Raw genomic sequence first — 19,734 nt, 5'->3', positions numbered from 1 at the left:
AAAGCCTTCTATAAAGACAATAGGAGTAATTTGTCAAATAAAGGACACATGTAATTTAAGGTGATTAAAACTGCTAATTTATATTTTTTTTAGATTTTATTTATTTTAAAGAATGAGAGGGAGAGAACAAGGGGTAGGGAGAAGCAGAGGGAGAGAGGGAGAGCTAGAAGCTGACTCCCTGCTAAGCAGGAAGCCCGATGTGGGGCTCCCTCCTAGGACCCACAGATCATGACCTGAGCCCAAGGCAATGCTGAACCAACCAAGCCACCCAGGCACCCTTAAAACTGCTAATTTAAACAGACAATACCCCAGAGCTTGAGAGAACACAAGGAATTCAAAACACATTGCTGTTGTTCACAGCAGTTACTGGATTTTTCCTTTTGAATATATTCACTGCATTTCCAAATCATTCCTGATATCTCTATGTCTTTGCCACTTGAGGGTGAATATGATGTTGAATATCGTTAAAAATTACACAGGGCCATTAAATTCCATAATAGTAGAGTCCTGTGATACTAGTTCACACTGGTTTAAGCCACCAACAAAGAAAACCAGTGAATGTAGGGATTAGAGCTGACTTGGGCTGTGGTGTTATTCATGGACCCCAGCAAAGCCGCAGAACCCAGGATCTGTCTCTCTTGGTCTAAACTCTGTTTCCTCTGCACTTGCTCAGATTTTCTGTGGTGGTGAGATGGCTGCAAGAGCTACAGCCTCACAGCTTCTCAAAACTGAGTGCTGTGGAATAAAAGATCCGGATTTTCTCTCCATTTGTCTCCTGAGGTTTCCTTGGCTTCAACTCTGTCAGGTTCCTGAATGTGATGCTCTGATAAGCAGGACCAGAGTCAGATGCTTGCTTTTCTTGCAGTGAGTCATCTTTATGGATTAAGAACAGGGGCTTCTACTTCCTCCGGAGCGAAACCAGTGGACTATCTCTAGAGAAGAGAGAATGGATGTTAGTAGCTTAAAAAACTAGCAAGTGCATACCACAAGTGGACACACTCACAGACACACACACGTATGTCACAATTGCAAGTTTTAATGTCAAGTTAAAACCGGAGATTGGAGTCCTAGTTGTACCACCAGAGTAAAGGTATAGCATAATGAGACTTTAGGCCCTTCACCCATTTAATTTTATACCTGACTACATGTTTGCCTTCGGCTCTATTATTACACATGCTTCCGTTTGCTTACCTACAAAATGGGGATTATAGCGATACCTACTTCACAGACCATTTGTTCATATTAAATGAACTACTGTCTGTGAAATACTTAGAACAGAGCCTGGCACATAGCAAGCGCTGCATAGGTGTTAATCATTGTGATTACTTCCATGTGTATTTGGGTACTACAGTCCTTCACTCTCCAGGTCTCTGTTTCTAGACTTGTAAAATTAGAGGAGGGGACTGAATTGCAATAAAAAGCCAATGTTTTGTCATTCTATGCTTTCATAAGCATGTGAGTTATCTTCTATGACAGTCTGTACCAAGATATCTTTGAAACAGGAGGCCTCAGGTACTTTACAAAGAGGCTAAATTTTGCAATGATCTCAGTAGAAATTATACAGTTTTCATCTAATGATATTTTGGACGAGAAAAGAAACCCACTGCCCAAAAAGTATAGTTGAGGAATATGTACTTGTTAGAGTAGCTTGTGGTTGAGTCATAGAAAAAGCTTAAAAAATCAGAAAAATCCTCAGCTCTGACCTCTACTCTATCAATGGAATATCTTGCTGGCTTTGTAATGAAACGTTGAGTAAGATTTTAGTTTTTGTGTAATGACATTATAAGTCACAGTAAGCAGTGCATACCGCCTAGTAGGACAGATCATAGAGTTACAAACTATAACCAATGCTTGGACCATGATAACATATTCCATATTTTAGTCTATGCAAATTGTTCAGATGTACCGTACAGAATGGGTTGTTTCTAGATGGCTACTTTATGGTCATTTTCACTTTTATGGTCTGAAGGTGGTACTGCCTTTACTCACAAGTATGAGCTCAAGATGCAGTGGCATGTCTCTTTAAATAAAATAAAATTTAGTTGTAAGTACCTCAAAGTGGTCTTGAGATTTTACCTTTTAGAATCTAACATATAGCAACTGGAAACTCATGGCATAATTGAAACAGTATTTGCATTCTCCGTGTGCTTTTGTGTATAGAAGAGATAATAGGAGGTATGTTTTGATTATGTTTCCTTGTTTAAAAGAGTTTGTTATACATGTAAATATATGTGTATGCATTGTGCTATGATATTCTGCATGACTAGTTATATAATTGGATATGAGTAGTTCAAGGATCTTGTCCAGGACTGCTTTAAAAAATACGTTAAAGAATATTGAGAAAAGATTAGGTGGTACTGCCTAGAAACTTAGTTTAAGACTGTGAATAACAGGAAAAAAGGGTAATTAATATTTTGCAAAACAGCAAGCACAATGATCATGCAGTGGTTCTCTGTAATTATTTGCCTTGCCCCTTATCTACATCTTTGGGAAGGATGAATAAAATAGTTGGAAGTCTCAGATATTATTACTAATGCTTTCAATCTTGAACTTGTGAATTTCTTGGGGCTCGAGAAATTCCCCTTATTCCCAGGAGTCTTACCTTGTTTATCTTACTGACTTAATTAGCTTTGAACCATGAGTGTCCGTGCTTCTCTTTCAGACAGAGCTATCTCCAGAGTCTAGACTAGAGCAAATTGGAACAAGTGCCCAGGGCTCTGCTCTGCTGGGGAAACCCCACAGCTGGGGCTGCTGCAGTGGATCTGTGCATGTTGTCTAGGGAGGAAGGAGGAGGAGGTGGGAGTTAATACAGTAGAGTGTGATGATCAAAAACAATTAGCACAATTTACAGAGCACCCCAGCTTTTGCCTACCTCATGAAAGGGCAGTAACTCTAGTACCTTGTGCACTACAAACAACTGTAAATGACCTTCCATATATGAACCACCTTATCATTGACATTAACACATGCCTTCATGCATTCACCCAGCTACATTGATCGAGGTCTTTGTATTTTCACATTTGTATTGGGTTATTTAATATTTGTCATAGTCAAAGGATTCTCCCTCTCATATCTTGGAGAATACAAGAATCACAAGGTGCGCTTACTAAAATTACATTCTCAGGCCTCACCTCCAGAGATGCACTTCAGTAGGTGAGGCCTATATACTTGTATTTTTAGAAGTACCCAAGATCATTTAAGAAACATTTAATTAGATCATAAATCCCATAGATGGAGAACATGCCAGCTCACTTGCCATTGGGCTACCTACACTTAACACAGTGTCTGGCACACAATATTTACTCAACATATATTTGTTTAACTTTACTGAATTATATTATGAAGACTATGTTAGAAAATGTAGGTTCAGAGATGATTTTATCACAAGTCCTTCTATATTGGTTAGAGTCTAGGCAGATAACACATGGCACACTCACAGAAGAATTTGAAGAGAGTTTAATGGAGAAGGATCATTGATAAAGTTGAGAGCAAGGGTCGGGGAGAAAGAAAGGGTGAAACGTTCAGGGTCTCCCAACAGCCAGAAGCAGCTGACTTCAGGCCTAAAATCACAAAGGGATAGGAAGCTTATTTCTGGAATCCTATAAGAGAATAGTCGTGGTAGAGGGCCTGCTCAATAGGGAGGGAATCAGGGGAATAAGTATCCTGACTGTCTTTTTTTTTTTCCCATTCCCTGAGCTGATGGTGTCATTAGTCAAACTCTTCCAAAAACCAAATGGCAAGGGAGCCCAGGTGATGTAGTGTTTCTCCTCTCATGGCAGAAAGAGAATGGGCAGAGTAGCTTCCTTCCAGAAGCTGGCAGCCGACAGTCTTCTTCCTACTTGCTTGTCTAAACACCAGTCCTTTCAAGTTATCTAGATGCACCAAGGATAAGTCAGTTCTGTGAACACAAAGCTGAAATGTTAACTAAACCAAAATTTTCATTTTCGAGATGAACACACACTCCTAGACACATACCCCATGTATACACACATGCACACTGGCTTATACACACTCACGTTTCCACGGGATTCATAATATTATGAAACATGATCCCTGTGGGAACCTGGACATTTGGATCTATACCATCAATTAAATATCACCGTACTGTTTGGTAACCTAACTTCTGCAAAAATTAATAGGTATCAGTAGATTGATGTATGCTAAAATGATTCAAGAGTTTGATGTTAAATAATATAAAGAAAAAAGCCATTAATATTTGAAGAGATCATTTTCCTGTACCTCAGTTTTACAACTTTCCTAACTCATGCTCTGGCTTCCAAAGCTACAAATAATCCCTTCCCATCTAAAATTTCTCAGCTTTTAGCCTCATTTTCTGTACCCTCACATTTTAATGCCTAGGATTTAGTTAAAGATCATTTAATTCACTATTTTTAGAGCAACATGGAATTATGAACCCAAACTTAATGATAATGAGGACAATATTTCAGAGGAGGACAAACGTCTTCTCTGATACGTTGCCAAAAATATGCTGCTGAGATGAAGACCACCCAGAAGCTTCAATTGGCACATGATGCATCAGCCCATATGTATTAAAGAAAAAAAAGAAGAGGAAGAAAGGAAGAAAAGACCACATGGAACATTTGAAACTTGGGCTCAATGGTATGTTTCTAAGTAAAATGTAAAAAGGTTGTTCCAATGTCCAAACTCAACTGAACAGATGTTATTGAATACCTATGACTTGATGGTCTTCTGCCCTCAGGAATCTTACAGTTTAGCAGGGTCAGGAGATAAAGTCAGCAAATAGCATTATACAAGTCACTCTGATGAATCCCCAGCTGGAGAAAGCAGCGAGTCCCATAGAAACTTAGTTCCTGTATTGCTGATTCTGATTTGGAGTTTGGGGAAGGCTTCACACAAAAGGCAGAATCTGAGTTTGACCTTAGAAAAAGAGAGAGTCTTTTGCATGGAGAGTCGGTATGGAAGGCCCTTCAAAGCCTTCCACGGAGAAGGTGGCAGTGAGTATAAAACATTCTGAAGTGTCAAAAAAGATGTGGGAAATATCTCAGTCCATGGGTCAGGAGACTGGCCTGTGTGGAAGAGTAGAATGATGCATGAGACTAGAAAAGTGTTTGGGACTAGATTATGGGAGGACTTGAATGGCCTACAGCACTTTGGCGTTATTCTTTTGGCAGTTGGGAGTCATGGGATTTTTGTCCTGAGGAATAGACACTGCAGAAGGGAGATGATCTGACCTGCTAGCTCCGTAGAATCATGAATAGAGGGCAAGAGAATACAGAGGAGAAGCTCAATGGGATGTCTTGGAAGAGATAATAACTTTTTAATTTGTGAAGAGTTCATGTGGATGGAAAGAAAGGCAGTAGGAGTCACAAAAGCCTTCAGAAAATAAACAATGGGAGGACTTGGTAACTGATTGGATGTGGGGCCTGTGGGAGAGGGTATTACCAAAGATGTCAAATGTCTGAGGTTTCTGGTCTAGATGACTCATAACTTTAACAGAGATAGGGTTTGTCTATTTCCTTCCTCCTTCCATGTTGTCTCTCTTTATAGCCTCCTCTTCCTAAATTATGGTATTAGACTTATATCATTCAAATTCACAAGTTTGAATTTCTGGTGGAATATTTCAGTGTGAAAAATAGGCAACATTGGGTGTTGGGCTTGGTGATATACGACTGAGAGTAAATTGTAGTTTGGAGAGTGGTTGGGGTGAGAGAGTACAGCAGGAGAAGATAATAGAGCAGAGGGCAGAAATAGGAAGAACATTGGGAAAAGCTATGTTTCAAGGTCACATGGTGGATCTGGGTTAATTCAGATGTAAATGCTCTCTATTACTTAAGAGAATGGAGTGAGCCCGGCTAGTTCCATAGTGGTTTATTTTGAATACACAGCACTGAGGGATCCTGACGAATTCTCCTTTCACTCAAATGGATAGTACATGTTTGGACATTCATAAAACCTACTGAAAAAGCAAGAATCATCATTATTATTCTGGGGCACCTTGGCAGGGATTTCGTGTGTGTGCGTGAGTGTGAGCATGTGCATGTGTGTGTGAGCACGCCTGTGTGTGTCTACACCTCAGAAATTTGTTTCCTCTTTTAATTAAATAAAGCCTATGTTTGTTGGCTTTTAGGGTGGGCTGCAAGGCCCATCTGTTTAACTAGGCAGTTGCCTGATACTGCAGGGGGGAGGTTTGGCAAGTGGAAGTGTGAATTTGAATACCAGATACAGGCTATTTAAAGCTGAATTTATCTTTAATAAATTCACCCAGAGGTGTTCAGAAATAGGTAGTTTGGAAAATGATCATAATTTGTGCAGAAGAGTTTCTTTCTTTCTTTCTTTCTTTCTTTCTTTCTTTCTTTCTTTCTTTCTTTCTTTCTTTCTTTCTTTTTCTTTTTCTTTTTCTTTTTAAAGATTGAGTGGTGCATGATTGAGAGAAGAAATAGACTCAGGGAAGTTCATCTTTGCTATCCTCTGTTCTTTCAAGTCTTACCACGAAGGAGGGCAGACTACTTGAACTATTGCTTTTGATATGCTGGAAGGCAAAATGGTCTTCCATTCTATAAGATTTAGTACTAATTTGAGAGCAAATAATACATAAATATTTTCTTGATAGTATGTGTTAGGGCAGCGGGCATTTAGGACCAAGGGTTGTCAATCTTTGAGGTTTCTGAAAGGACTAGCAATTTATGACGTGTTAGGGTAAACAGTTGGATTACATTTCTGAGATACGTGTTCCATCAGGTAAAATCATTGTGATTACAGGCACTAGAACTGTAAGTAAGTTATGTGTTAAAAGGTTGAAAATGTAAAACAAGTATGCTTGTGCTTAACTACTAATCCCTCTTTGTATCTGTGCTGAATAAACTACAAGAAAAGGGAAAAAGGAGATGTTTAAATAATAGAACAGAAAAAGTGCATTATGCAATTTAAATAAAAAATAAGCATTAATACCCGTCAAGGTATGTTTCATCAGTGATCCAGCCATAAGAGAATATTCCAGAATTCAAAGAATTATGAAAGATTATAAAGAAGTTATTTTACTTGGAAGTTATTCCTTTTGTTTGCTTTCAGGAATTTCTCTTAATTTCTTCTTTATTTTCTGATGTACCCTATGAAGGCACAGGTTGTTATTCTTACACCCAGACTCCATTGTTCAGAAATGCATTGCAAATAAAAGCAAAAGAATAGTTTTTAAGAGCTTTGCATATGCTTGACAGCAGAAGATAATAAATGTAAATAAATCTTTAATATTTCCCCTAATTCGGTTTGTGCCATGCAAATGTCAGGACTATAAAAACAAATCAACAAACATTTGAAGGAAAACAATATACATAACTCATTTTATATATTAAAAACAACTGTCAAACAATTATGATCTCATGTATTAGTTGGTTGTTTTGAAATATTCCTACTAGAATTAAAAAATGCTACGAGGGCCTTTGAGCTTAAACATATTGTGTCAATCAAGAGCATATGTAATATATCTAAAGCATGAGGTAAAAATTTTCTTCATAAATTATTTCATAAATAAATAAGTAATTTGCTTGAAAAAGTTTACAAAAATATTTGTGCTTTTATTAAGTTCTCTACAGATCTTTTGTGGTTAATGTAAAAGGATTGATACAGACAGCATTTTGATCTGCTGCACTCTAACTTGAAATACAAAAAGTAACATGAAGAGATTCTTCATTTCTCAGGCAAGCTTTAGCAAAATTGAATCCGTGAAACTTCATTCATTAAATTTTTAAGTGACCATGAATTTGTTGGCTTCAGTACCTGAAGGGTAACTTTATCCTTTCAATTAAAGGACATAATTCACCCTCAGACCTTTGGCTTTAACTTTTTATATAATATATAATTTTGGGTACACTTAATGGTCAAATTTTGTATTATTACAGGTGGAAAAACACCAGCCATCTCAAGGGTTTTGTGCTTGCAAAAGCATGTAATTTAATTTTTTTGAACCAATTTAATCAATGATTGTTTCATGTGAGTAAATTTACACTCTTAACGATTGCCTTAGATTTGAGGGTGACGGAGAGGAAGATTACTTCCCCCTTTAAAATGCCATTTAAATCTTGGGGAGCAGAAGGAGATTAGGGGATAATCCTTTTGATATATTGTACTATTTAACTTTGCTGCTAAGATGCTGTAGTCTCAGATTTTATCAGTTAGATACCAGTTCCAGCAGTTTTAGGTGGTATTAACCCTTTAAGCACAAACGGTTTCACTCTTGAGGTGCCTATTTCAAAATTTATTTGATCTAATAGTTTTAGTTAGTCATGGCTAAAGAATGTTTCACTCAGATCCTTTTTTTTCTCCCTGAATAAAAATGCCTCTCACTGTGCTGTGCATATTTCCATAAAACTTGGTAAGCTAATTTATGGCTTAAAAAAGAAAATAAAGGTCTATATTTAATATGTGAATACTTTTTACAGTGGAAATTGGTGGTGGACAGTATTAAATGACTCTAGTGTGGAAATATGCAGGTGGTCATTAGTAGCTGACTATGAGATTTACTCAGGATTTTGATATTAATTTTCCCTGCAAGCAGGACTATGTACATAAATATAACTCTGTTCCCAAATTAATTTAAATTGATGATAACATATGAATTAACTCCATGCATCTAAGGTTCATTGTCTTCTCATTCCTTTAGGGAATATATAGTCTGCCTTATTGTGAAATTGCATTTTGACCACTCTTACTTGACCAACTTTTCTATCGCAAAAGAATTACTGCCTTTTTTTTTAAACTCATGGAGTGTGTATGGGACACGCTACCAAAATTCTTCCGGAATAAAAGTGCTACAAAAAGGAATCACATATCTGCCTGACTAGGTATATTAAGAGAAATGGAGACCTTACAGAAAAGGGAGTAAGTTTCTAAAAGCACATGCTTATGTTTTAATTTTTTTTTTTTTTTTAAGAAATGATTGGCTTTTTCACTTCTGGTGTTTCAAGAATACATTCATCTTTTAAAAGATGCAAGAATCATTTAGTGGAAAATATTTTGGAGGAAATTACTCCATCTTCATTTCACAGATTCGTGATTGTCACCTCCAAAATTCCAATTTCAATCATTTTGTAGTTTGGAGAAGGAAGGATGCTTCTCCTTTTAGCACAAAATTACTTTAAACTGACTTTCACTAGAGGAAAAACATGCCACTTCAAGTCACCCAACTGAAGAAAATGAAGTCCAAACGCCCAAGAAGTGTTTACTTAATTTTTAACACCTACTATACTTTGAATCCTGTCATGGGTCTCTTTTATGCATTGTTGATCTTTAAAAGTCAATAAAAGAAGAAGAAGAAGAAGAAGAAGGAGAAGGAGAAGGAGAAGGAGAAGGAGAAGGAGAAGGAGAAGGAGAAGGAGAAGGAGAAGAAGAAAAAAACCTCGCTCAATTCAGTAACTTCATGTGGAGGGAATTTCACTCAACAATGAGAGTATTGGGAGATGTGAAGTAGTAAAAAGAATGTCATGCTTTCACGCAGTTTCTTATCTGCTACTAACGCCCACCCCCCCTCCCCAAGATCAGCAGGTATGAATCTTGCAGCATTTGAATAATGTCCCCATTTTATCTGTTTGGCAGCACCCCCTTTAAGCACCCCTTGAGCTTGCTAGCTGCTTCCTAGGTCAGAAAACCATAGCAACCCCAGTCCGCACTTCTCCAACTCAGGACAGAGTTCAAGTCGCTCTCCTCCAGCCCTCCTGCCCTCCGATGCATGCGAGACGCTGGCCACGGGCTAGGTGTCCCGGCTCCTGCCGGTCCCAGGCACGGGGCGGGGGAGGGGCCGCTCGCGCACACACACGGGGCCGCGCCGTTTAATTGGGAGGGAGAAGGGAAAGTAACATCCGAAAAGGTAAAGGCACTTTGGAGTTCTTTGGATTGTTGGCGACAGCATCTCCGGGTGCTCCGGGACCGTCGGCTTGGCCGCCGCGCACCGGCCCCCACCTGCCCCCCCCGCCCCCCGCCCCCCGCCCCGAGGTAGGTCCCCGTCTGGACCGCGGTGCTCCTAAAGCTTTCGGTTTTCGCCTGGGTCTGCAGCCCGCACGTTCACCCACGGGGGTGGGGGAGGAGGAGGGGGGAGAGGCGGGGCGGGAAGGTAGCCGGGTCCCGGCCCCGCGCAGCTCTCATTTGCGGCGCTCGGACTCGGGCGAAGTTGTCGCGCAGCCGGCTCGCCGCGGCCGGGGCCGGTCCCGGCGGGCGGCGGGCGGCGGGTGCTGGGAGCCGGGCGGGGCGGCGGGCGGCGGGCGGCGGGGCGGGCGGCGGGGCGGGCGGCGGGGCGGGCGGCGGCGGCGGCGCGGGGACGCGCGCTGTCTCTTTAAGGGAGCTCGGTCTGGGGTGGCGCTTTCCTCCGCGAAGGCTCCTTTGATATTAATAGTGTTGGTGTCTTGAAACTGACGTAATGCGCGGAGACTGAGGTCCTGACAAGCGATAACATTTCTGATAAAGACCCGATCTCACTGCAATCTCAAGCGTCCTCTTTTTGGTGCTGCTCGTTTCTCCAGACCCCGCGTCCTCTCGATCGCTCTCTCGCCTTCCTATTTTTTTTTTTTTTAAACAAAAAACAACACCCCCCCTCCCCTCTCCCACCCGGCACCGGGCACATCCTTGCTCTATTTCCTTTCTCTTTCTCTCTCTCTCTCCCTCCCTCTTTCTCTCTCTCCCTGTTTTTTCGTCAAGGGGGGGAGGGCAGGGAAAGGGGGGGAGGCAGGAAAGACCTTTTTCTCCCCCCCCTCCCCCCCAATAATCCAAGATCAACTCTGCAAACAACAGAAGACGGTTCATGGCTCTGGCCGCCGCGCCACCATCTTTCGGGCTGCCGAGGGTGTTCTTGACGATTAATCAACAGGTAAGGAGGGGCCCGGGCGGGCGGCGGGGCCGGGGGCCGCGGGCCGCGGGGGGCGCGGGGGGCGCGGGGGGCGCAGGGGGGCGCGGGCGCCCCTCGGCCGGGCCCGGGGCGCCGCAGCGCGAGTGCTGCGCCCGCGCGTGTGTGCGCGGAATGTGGGCGATCGCGAGCGGGGAGCCCTGGGAATTAAAAGTGACTTTCTTTGAAAAAAAAAAAAAAAAAAAAAAAAGCAAGCAAGCAAGCAAGCAGGCAAGCAAGAGGGAGAGTGTGCAGAAAGCCAAGCGCAGGCTTCTCGGGTTTCACATGCATTTTCTTTCTTCCTTTTTGCGCGTGTGATTTCTTTCTTTCTTTCTTCTCTTCTGCTCTCTTGCCCCCCCTCCCCCCTCCCTCCCTCCTCCCTCCCTTCCTCCGCTCCTTTCGGTGGGTCTGAGGCCACTGAAGCCTTAGAAACGAGCGACTTCAAACTGCAGTAGCCCCTGGAGTCAGGAGGGTCAAGTTCAGCCGCCAGGGAGGAGGAAAAACAAATCCCCATTTGCCAAAAAAAGAAGTTTCAGGCCGGTGCCCCCTCCCCCTCGCAGCCCCGCTCCCCCTCGCTGTCTCTTTCTGGCTGATTTTAATTCTCTCCTACCGGGCGCAGCGGAGGAGCTGGAGGTGGCTGGACCCGAGGGGCCGCCGCCGCCGCCGCCGCCGCCGCCGCCGCCGCCGCCGCCCGCGTTCCGGGGCTCCTGGCAGGCGGGGAGCAGACTAGGCACCAGCATGCGGAGTAGTAAGTTGGGCCAACTTGGGAGGCTCGGGAGGGCCCCGGCGAGGGGCCTCCGTGCGGTCCCCGAAGTGGGGAAAGCAGCCCGGGACCGGCTCGGGCTGTGAAGAGTTCGCAGAGCCAGGCTGCAAACTTTTTGCCTTGCAGGCCCGGCCGGGCTGGGGACGGCGGGTGTCGCATCCCCCGGCGGACCCGCCTGTGCGCGGCGCGGGGCGGCTGGCGCGGGGCGGCCGGCGGGGGTCCGTGCCCTGCCCGTGCCATGTGGCGGGGCCTCGCGGCGCGGGCGCTGCGGCAGGGCAGAGGCGGGGGCAGACTTCCTCGGCGGCGCGGGGATGCGCCCTGGGTCGCGGGTCAGCGGACACTGGACGGTGATTAAATGCCTGACAGCGGTGGGACCTCCGGGCGGACGGGCGCGTCGCCTTCTGTCTAGTTCCTGTTTGGGCTCCAGACAAACGCATCCCTGAAAGGCCAAGGCAAACACCGCTGTCCCTTCAAATGACTCCAGGATTATAGGACCCCGTGAATAATTTGAGGGTGAGGCGGAGGTGGGAGCTGTTTGAAGTGCAAAAGCTGCTTTTTTTTTTTTTTTGTGGCTGGGGAGGCTTTTCTTTTCTTTCTTTCTTTTTTTTTTTTTTGTTTTGTTACTACCTGTGTGAGATGGTGGTGCTCCCCCCCCCCCCCCCGGGGGAAGTCAAGTAACCGGTTTTATGGCCCCAAGACTCTCTAAAGCAATTTAAGTTAGAAGGCGACAAGGACTGGTGGGCTTCAGAGGGAAATCTGGGGCTGATCACGTTTTAGGGCTCGCTTCACTTCCTCCTGTCTCTTTAGGCCTCAAAACTGATACTCTTGAAAGTTTTTGAGCGAGAGCGGTGGGTCTTAATGATGAATCCCAATTAGGATAGACTATTCATCCTTTTCCTATTTTCGAAAATCACGGCTAGAGTTTCTAAGGGAGGTAAGTGAAGAGAGGAGCTCAGCAGAGAAGTGAAATCGCAGACAAGTTGGGCCGATTCATTGAACTTTTATAGATCCATTGAACTTTTGTAAACGCACCAGGTGAACAGGGGAAGGTCTGGGAGGAAAAATAAGCACAAAAAGGAAACTGGAGATAGGGCCGGGGAGGGAATTAGAGAGACATGATAACTCTAGGCCTGGTGGTTGGCTGAAATTTGATTGTTCAAAGCAAAAATTATATAGGGAGCTCTAACCACTCTTCAGAATCCTCCTGCTCTTAAGTGAAAAACCTATGGATCTTGCTGGCATCATGTTACTTTCCTGCTGGTTTTAGGAAAAGTTGATCATTTAGAAGAGGCTGCCAGAGTTAAAAATGCAAGGGGCAGCAAAGGAAAGTAATGCGGCGGCCAGTTCTTGACGTGGACAAAATGAGAATGAAAGTTTCTGAGCTCACTGTTGTCAAGTTTCTTACAAGTTGCTCATTTGCTTAGAACGCTTTCTCAGATATTCCACCGGTTAATGTAAAAAAAAAAAAAAAAAAAAAAAAAAGGCAAACTAGCTCTGTAATGGTGTGGGTTTTTTTTTTTTTTTTTTTTTTTTTTTCCTTTCCCCAAGTATGCCAGGGTTGTGAATAAATACAGGGTTTGTATGGGAAGATGAAGCGTTTCCTGTAAGTTGTGATGCTGACAGGACAGTCTGGAAATGATACCAACATTTTGAGGATTTTTTTTTTTTTTTTTTACCTTTAAGTGAAAGTTTATTAGTGACATGCTTCATCTTAACAAGTCAAACATATTGTTCTTAGAGCTTATCTCTCCTCAGATTTCATAACTTCCTTTTAAAGCCATACCCCTGGATGGAAACATCCCTAGATTCAGTTAAATAGACAGGGCCACGGGCGTGCTAAGGTTTGACGATTATTTTTGAATATTAACAGTGTGAAAATAAAAGTCCTGGCGGGGAGGTAGAGCTCGAATGCCGCGTCATGACTTGATTTCTCTAAATGTGAGGCATTCCGAAGCCTCACTAATACTCTGTTGACAAAGTATTGCTAACCACGGGTGAGTTGATGTGCACGGCTTCCTGATCTGTCTGTTCTATGGTAGGCTCTAGGTGTGTAGAATTCTTTCCTACACGTAATCATCAACCCTGACGCTCTCCAAATAAATGGTGGAACATAGTAGTAAGTTCCTTATAAAAAGTTTGTCGGTCCTTTGAATTCTGGACGCTGTAAGGGTGTCTGTTGCTGTTCAGATGTTGTCCTTTGTCTCTGAAAGGTAACAGTAAAAGTAAGGAGAAAGGTGTCATAGTAGTAGTGAGGTCTGAGGTTGGTTTTTAGAGCTCACGTTCCGATGATTACTGTTTTAAACAATGTAATGCAATTTTTGCTTGAAAATAGGTTAGAACCTATGATAGCATGTTCACCATAAGTGTTGTACGTGCCTCTTGCATATTTTCACTATTATTTTTACTTTTCTTTTAAGTCACATACTACTCCTGAGTTTACTCCGATTGTCAGAGTAGAACCCTGTGTAATACACATAAGGGAATCTTCATTCATGAAGAAACCCTTCAAAACAGGGAAATGAAGGCATCTGTGGAAAAGCTGCTTTTAAGTTTTTAGTGTTTCAGTGATGTTTCTATTACTGTTATTATTTGATGCGTGTGTGTGTGCGTGTGCGTGCGTGTGTGTGTGTGTGTGTAGACAGAGAGAGAGAGAGAGAGAGAAAGAGAGAAATATCACAATTTGTAGTTAATGATCTGCATGTTCCTATTAAGATATGCCAAAGGGTGATAAGTTTTAATAAACTCTTTTCTTACCTTCTTTGTGGAGGTAAATAAGCGTTAACCAAAATTTTTAAGAAGACTTGTTGGAAATTGTTTTTGAGGCTAGAACTTTATTTGGACTTTGAAGTAAGCACAGATATTGATAACCGGCCTTTAAGTGTTTTTTTAGAATGTACGTAATATAGACATTATTTTTTTTTTTAAATTCACTGCCCCTTTTGGTGGCAGACAATAATGTAATAATAGCACTATGCTATTGTGCATAAAACAAAATAGACTTTAAGAAAGTTACGGGCAGGTGTTTATAATTGATTTAAAGGGAAAATTATTATTTTTGAAATAAGTAATGCACTTAAAATAAAATGACTGGTGCACATTAAAACATATTCTTATTAAGATAGTCTCTGGTGTGTAAAATGAAGCCATTCATTCAACAGACTGACAACTTTCCACTTGGTATTTGCCTTTGCTTAATTTAGTTTCCGCAGGACAGCTAGTGTGGTAGTCTGCATCTGTTTTTGGCAGGCACAGAAAACTATAAACTGAGACAGTTCTGTCCCAAATATCGCAGCTCAAAAGTTACAATCAATTTGATAAAAACAGGCAAGTTTTATGGACTTGCTTTCTGTTCATCCTTGGCCAAGCTTTCAGGTAACAGGTTTCTTTCTCTCCCCATTTTGCTGGCTATAACTACTAGTAGTACCATTGATAACTAATCCAGAGTCCTGTCTACTCATTTATCTACCTTATTTATTATTTATTGAAATTTTTGGGGAAAATGACAGGATATGTAGACTTGGCTTTGCTTTGATTATCTATGTGATAACTACAGTTTTTGATATCCTCATACAGCAGGTAATTAATTCTTTGTTACTCTAGTAGTTTTATAATTTCTGGAATTGCGGGGTCTCCCTTAGATAAAATAAGAAGAAACTTAGAGCCTTTGCCAGGTAGAAAGCTCATCTAATTCTATGAAGTTCCTTGTGATTGTCAGGTACAGACTAGCGTACTTTGCAGTTATTTTCGCTGAAAAAAAAAATTAAGCAGTTTTTAAATAATCATCCCAATTATTTATCTTCCTCAAGCTCTAACCAGTGGATGAAAGTAAATACGTGAAAATGCCAGGTGTTGTTTTATACTACTGTTCAGTAGCCAACAGAGCTTCAGAGGGAATAAGCACTTTTAAAAATTTACCCTCAAGTGTGAGTGGGTCTTATGGTTGTTTATTTGTATAGGATATTTGATTAGTTATCTGTGTATGACCTTTATAAAGACTGCCCTTGATGTTGCTCTTATGGTCACCTTTAGGGTTATCCTATCACTTTGTGGTTTTCAGATCCCTGGGAACTGAATTCGTTGGTCTTGCGTTTGGGTCTCTGATGGGTATAATAATGCAGAACTGGATTCAGTTTAGAAAGAGATCTTTGGGCTTAAGGAGTCCTATTTAACTGAATCTGGGGACAGATCTATGGATGGAAGTTATTGAATTGTTGTTGGTCTGAGAAGCAGCCTGACTGGTCGCTGAATCTATAGTAGGTATTATAGGAGCAACGTCTAACTTTTTGTCATCGCCACCCCCCCTTGCCCCCTGCTTATTTTTCTTCTAAGAGTACAAATCCAAGTAGCAAAAACAAAGATGAAATTATCTCTGCACTTCGAATTTGAAGCATCACTGGGAATCATTTTCTGATTCAAAGCTCTAGTTGAAATACAAATAACATCAAAATGCCTACCCCCCAAAAGACATTAGGGCTATGCTTTTTGTTCCTCAGCATGTTTCCTTAAACATAAGAAAGAAAACTTTTAATTTTTAAAATGTTTCTAGCTCTTTAAAAACCTGCAGTAAATACTTTACAAGTGGCTAGACACCTTCCCTGGTGGTTTAGTTTATACAAGCAGGAAACTTTCTCTCCTACTCTTTCTCTCTTTCTTGTTTTCTTTAAACCAGCTGACGTAATGCCAAACTTTGCTTTAAAAGAACAGACAGAAGTAATTGGTAGCTTTTAACTTTTAATAATGTTCTGGATTGGTTTTAGTGGCCAAAATGCCATTTTTTTTTTTTTTTTAAAGTTCAAGTAAGAACGGGCTTGTGGCCTGAGGAAGAAAGGCTCTGTTGATGCAGTTATTTTTATTCTTGTTTTTCAATCTGTTATTAAAAATCTTTCCTGCTGAGCACTGCTGGATTTCTCCAATTGCTCTCTGTGATGGCTGGTGCATTTCAGGTTACCGTAACTTAAACGGTTTTTGGGTTTTGGGGAGAGTGGGTATTTGTGTTGCGTGATTTCTTTCTTATTTGAAAAAAAAAAAAAAACATTGTTTTTGTTTCAATCGAGATGAATTAATTTAGATTATCCATGGCGACAGGTCAACGAATGTGTTTCTATAAAGAATGTTACACCTGTTAGCAAGAGCCTGAAATGTGGAAGTTTAATTGTGACGTTAATCATTTTTATGTGCAGAGGAAGGAAAATAGATGAAACTTTACAAAAACATATTTTTAGATTGAAAGCGTTAATCTTAAAGGTCAGTTTGTTTCTGCTGGTGGTTCTTTTATTCTCCCAATTTTAGATGATAATTTTTTAACCCTATTTATCACACACAGTGTTTTTAGTTTCCTTTTTTCTTTCCTTTTCTTCTTCTTCTTCTTTTTTTTAAAATAGTCATTTTCTCTCTTCCTGATCTTACACAGGCAAACAGAACTTTCTCCGGTTAAGAGACATCTTGGTGATGTTGATTGACATCAGGGCAACTTCAGAAGCTGGCAAGTAGGAAAATCTTTTCAGAGGGCAAAAAGATTTGTGCCAGCTTTTCCTTCCTTGGGGAAAGACACTCCACCCAGAAACGGGGCCCTCCGCCCCATTTGGTGGGCAAGAACTGAGGATCGACATTACTGGTGTGAATTGTTCATAAGGTTTAAATCTTATGGTTACTTGTCTTGGACTTGGCTTTTAACCCCAAATTTGTTTTGAGAGTTTTTGCTTTTCTTTTCATTACACAGAGCGTCTTTTTAAAATAATACATACTGAAATTAGGTATCACGGAGATACCTTAAAATGTCTTTTAAGGCTCTTAAAATCATAAAAAGCATTCCGCATATTCAGGGAAGTTGACGTGTTCTCTGCATGGAAATCTGACAGTTTGACTTAACCTTATGTCTTTCTCAGTTTCTCTTGTGAGAGCTAAGACTAGTTCAGATCAGGGGCATACCTTCTCTGCTAACTTCTCCCTTACTTACGGATTTGTCAGGAAAAACTTTAGGAAAGACTTTAGGAACTGACGGCTATAGCTGTTCGCATCAAGCATGGTTGAGAGTGTCTCAGAGTAAGTCTTACTTTGTTTTATTTTTCACAGAGTTTTCAAACATAAATTCAAAGTTACATTTTTCTTTAATGCATGTCGGTTTATTACTTCAAAACCGAGGGAACAGTAATAAAGTTTGGCAAGAAGGAGAAAAGGCAGAGGATGGTGTTCCTTAATATCAGCAGCGTGTGTACTGTTCAGTGATGGGGAGGGGTTGGGGAGGCTTTGTGGGAGATGATACAAAAAAAAAAAAATCCATCAATTGCGCATATGATTCCCCTCCCCTTAAGGTTTACTTAAACAATATGTTTCAGTTTTGCCTCAAACCATTCGGCACCACTTCTGCTCCCAAGAATCCACCAGTATCTTGGTTCCTGAGCGATTAAGGATGACACTCTCTGTTGTATAATGAACTGCAGTGTTGTTTGAACAAAGGTAACATACTTCGATTTGTATAATTTTTTGGTAGTTACTAATAGGATACCTCTAATATGAGAGGAAAGCTAGCAGTGTAAATGCCTGCAAGTGCTGGAAATATCCAAGATTAGCTATACCGTGTTTAAATTATTGCTGGTACGTGTGCATGCTGTCTATGGTGGTGAGTGTGTTTTATGAATGTAATGTACGTGGACTGATAATAGGCAGATACACCTGGATGGTGTATTCTAATATGTGGAACCATTAACTCTGCCCTTTAAACATGAATCTTTTAAGGAGTTACATGACCTGCTTTATGAAGGCTAGAAGTTTGAAATGGGTATGGGGTTTAAACATAATGAAGCCATCATTATCATAATACTTCTATCTACTCTGAATTTACAAAGGAATTTTTTAAATGACCAAAAACTATAGATCAAAATGCCACCTTTCGGTGTATTTTAAGAAATGCTTCTGAAGAAGAAGTTTTAAAAGTCCCATTTGTTTCTGTTAAGTGACAGTGCTGTTTCTGAATATATCTTTTTATGGGATAGGACTTTATAGCTTATACTTCTATCCCAAAACGTTATATAGAAATAATATGGAACATGTAAAGACTCCGTACTGTGACCCAGTGCGTTTTTCCCTAGGGTGATGGATTCTCTGCGTCACCCAAATGTGATGCTATTTGCCAGGCTTGTAATACTGGTTTTGAGGGTTGCTGTATGTCCTATTTCATCAAGCAACACAATACAACAACTTTGGTATCTAGGTAATTGACACAGTCAAAATAGGCTCTGGAAAATGTTCCAAATACTTCTAACTAAGTCAGAAGTTAACTTATATGTTCAATTTGTTTAACATTTGAATAAACAATGACTCATTGTCAGCTATTTAAGCATTCTATGGTAGATAGTGTTAGAAGGAACTATACAAGTGTCCATAGTTTATTTTCTGTTTTTTTCTCCCTTTATTTGAACGGAGCATGGTTCCTATTTGCATTTTTAATTGCTCTGTTAATCACTTTGTATTCTTGATAGTAATATAGTATTGTGAAGAATAATGAACATATTCGTAGTATCTAATGTATATGTCTCAAGCTTTAAAAACATTAATAATATATAGTTTAATTGAGTATTAGAATAACCTAGAATGAACCCAGTACAGAATGATGGATACATCACAACTGCTCTTTAGACATGAAATATATTTTAGCTGAAGAAAAAGAAGATAAAGAGGATTTCAAAGCCTCAGAGCTTTTTTACTTGTAGAATTTGGATAGAATTTGTGAAACTTACTATTTAACAAATACTTTTAATACAACCTGTGCTTCTTGATTAGATTCTATGACATGGCTTTCAGCGAATTCTTGTGAATCAGTATTGCAGCTTTTTCCTATAGAAACATATATTATGTCTGAGATCAGAGACATCCATAAATAGTGTAAATATATAGGGCAGGAGTTAGTTTGTGGAATCTGTTTTCTGTATTACGTGATACACTTCATGTGCAAAGGGATCAAGCATTACTAATCTAGTTTTAGCTTTATTTTCTCTGAGCTATGCTCAAGTGCAGCATATGAATTTGTGACTTCATATTAACTTAGTGCGTACATGTACGTACACATATCTGTATTCTCACTCGTATAGAATGTTTCACATTACAGGCACTGAATGGAATTTTA

At 40.7% G+C, this 19,734-nt stretch overlaps 1 protein-coding gene and 1 long non-coding RNA gene across 8 annotated transcripts in view; one reads left to right on the top strand and one right to left on the bottom strand.

The window, feature by feature from the left end:
• Nucleotides 1–215: 215 nt before the first annotated feature.
• LOC119874431 overlaps nucleotides 216–19,734 on the bottom strand; it is a 33,498-nt gene continuing 13,979 nt past the window's right edge. The window contains exons 2-3 of the long non-coding RNA XR_005368569.1: nucleotides 2,603–2,775; nucleotides 216–932 (exon numbers count right to left, since the gene is read on the bottom strand). This is a non-coding gene — a long non-coding RNA (uncharacterized LOC119874431). The remainder of the gene's footprint in view (nucleotides 933–2,602; nucleotides 2,776–19,734) is intronic.
• Nucleotides 10,287–19,734, top strand: part of TRPS1 (transcriptional repressor GATA binding 1) — a 258,547-nt gene continuing 249,099 nt past the window's right edge. For 2 of the 7 annotated variants that reach the window (XM_038555373.1, XM_038555368.1), the window contains exon 1: nucleotides 10,287–10,834. The gene's annotated coding sequence lies outside the window, so the exon portion shown is untranslated. Of the gene's footprint in view, nucleotides 10,835–11,580; nucleotides 11,598–11,944; nucleotides 12,126–17,961; nucleotides 18,069–19,734 lie in introns of those variants that run through there. The other 5 variants (XM_038555375.1, XM_038555369.1, XM_038555374.1 and 2 more) reach the window with 4 other exon arrangements.

The sequence above is a fragment of the Canis lupus genome, chromosome 13, assembly GCF_011100685.1.
Source record: "Canis lupus familiaris isolate Mischka breed German Shepherd chromosome 13, alternate assembly UU_Cfam_GSD_1.0, whole genome shotgun sequence".
NCBI lineage: Eukaryota > Metazoa > Chordata > Mammalia > Carnivora > Canidae > Canis > Canis lupus.
The sequence above is the reverse complement of the archived record's forward strand: the minus strand, read 5'-3'. Positions and strand labels throughout refer to the sequence as shown.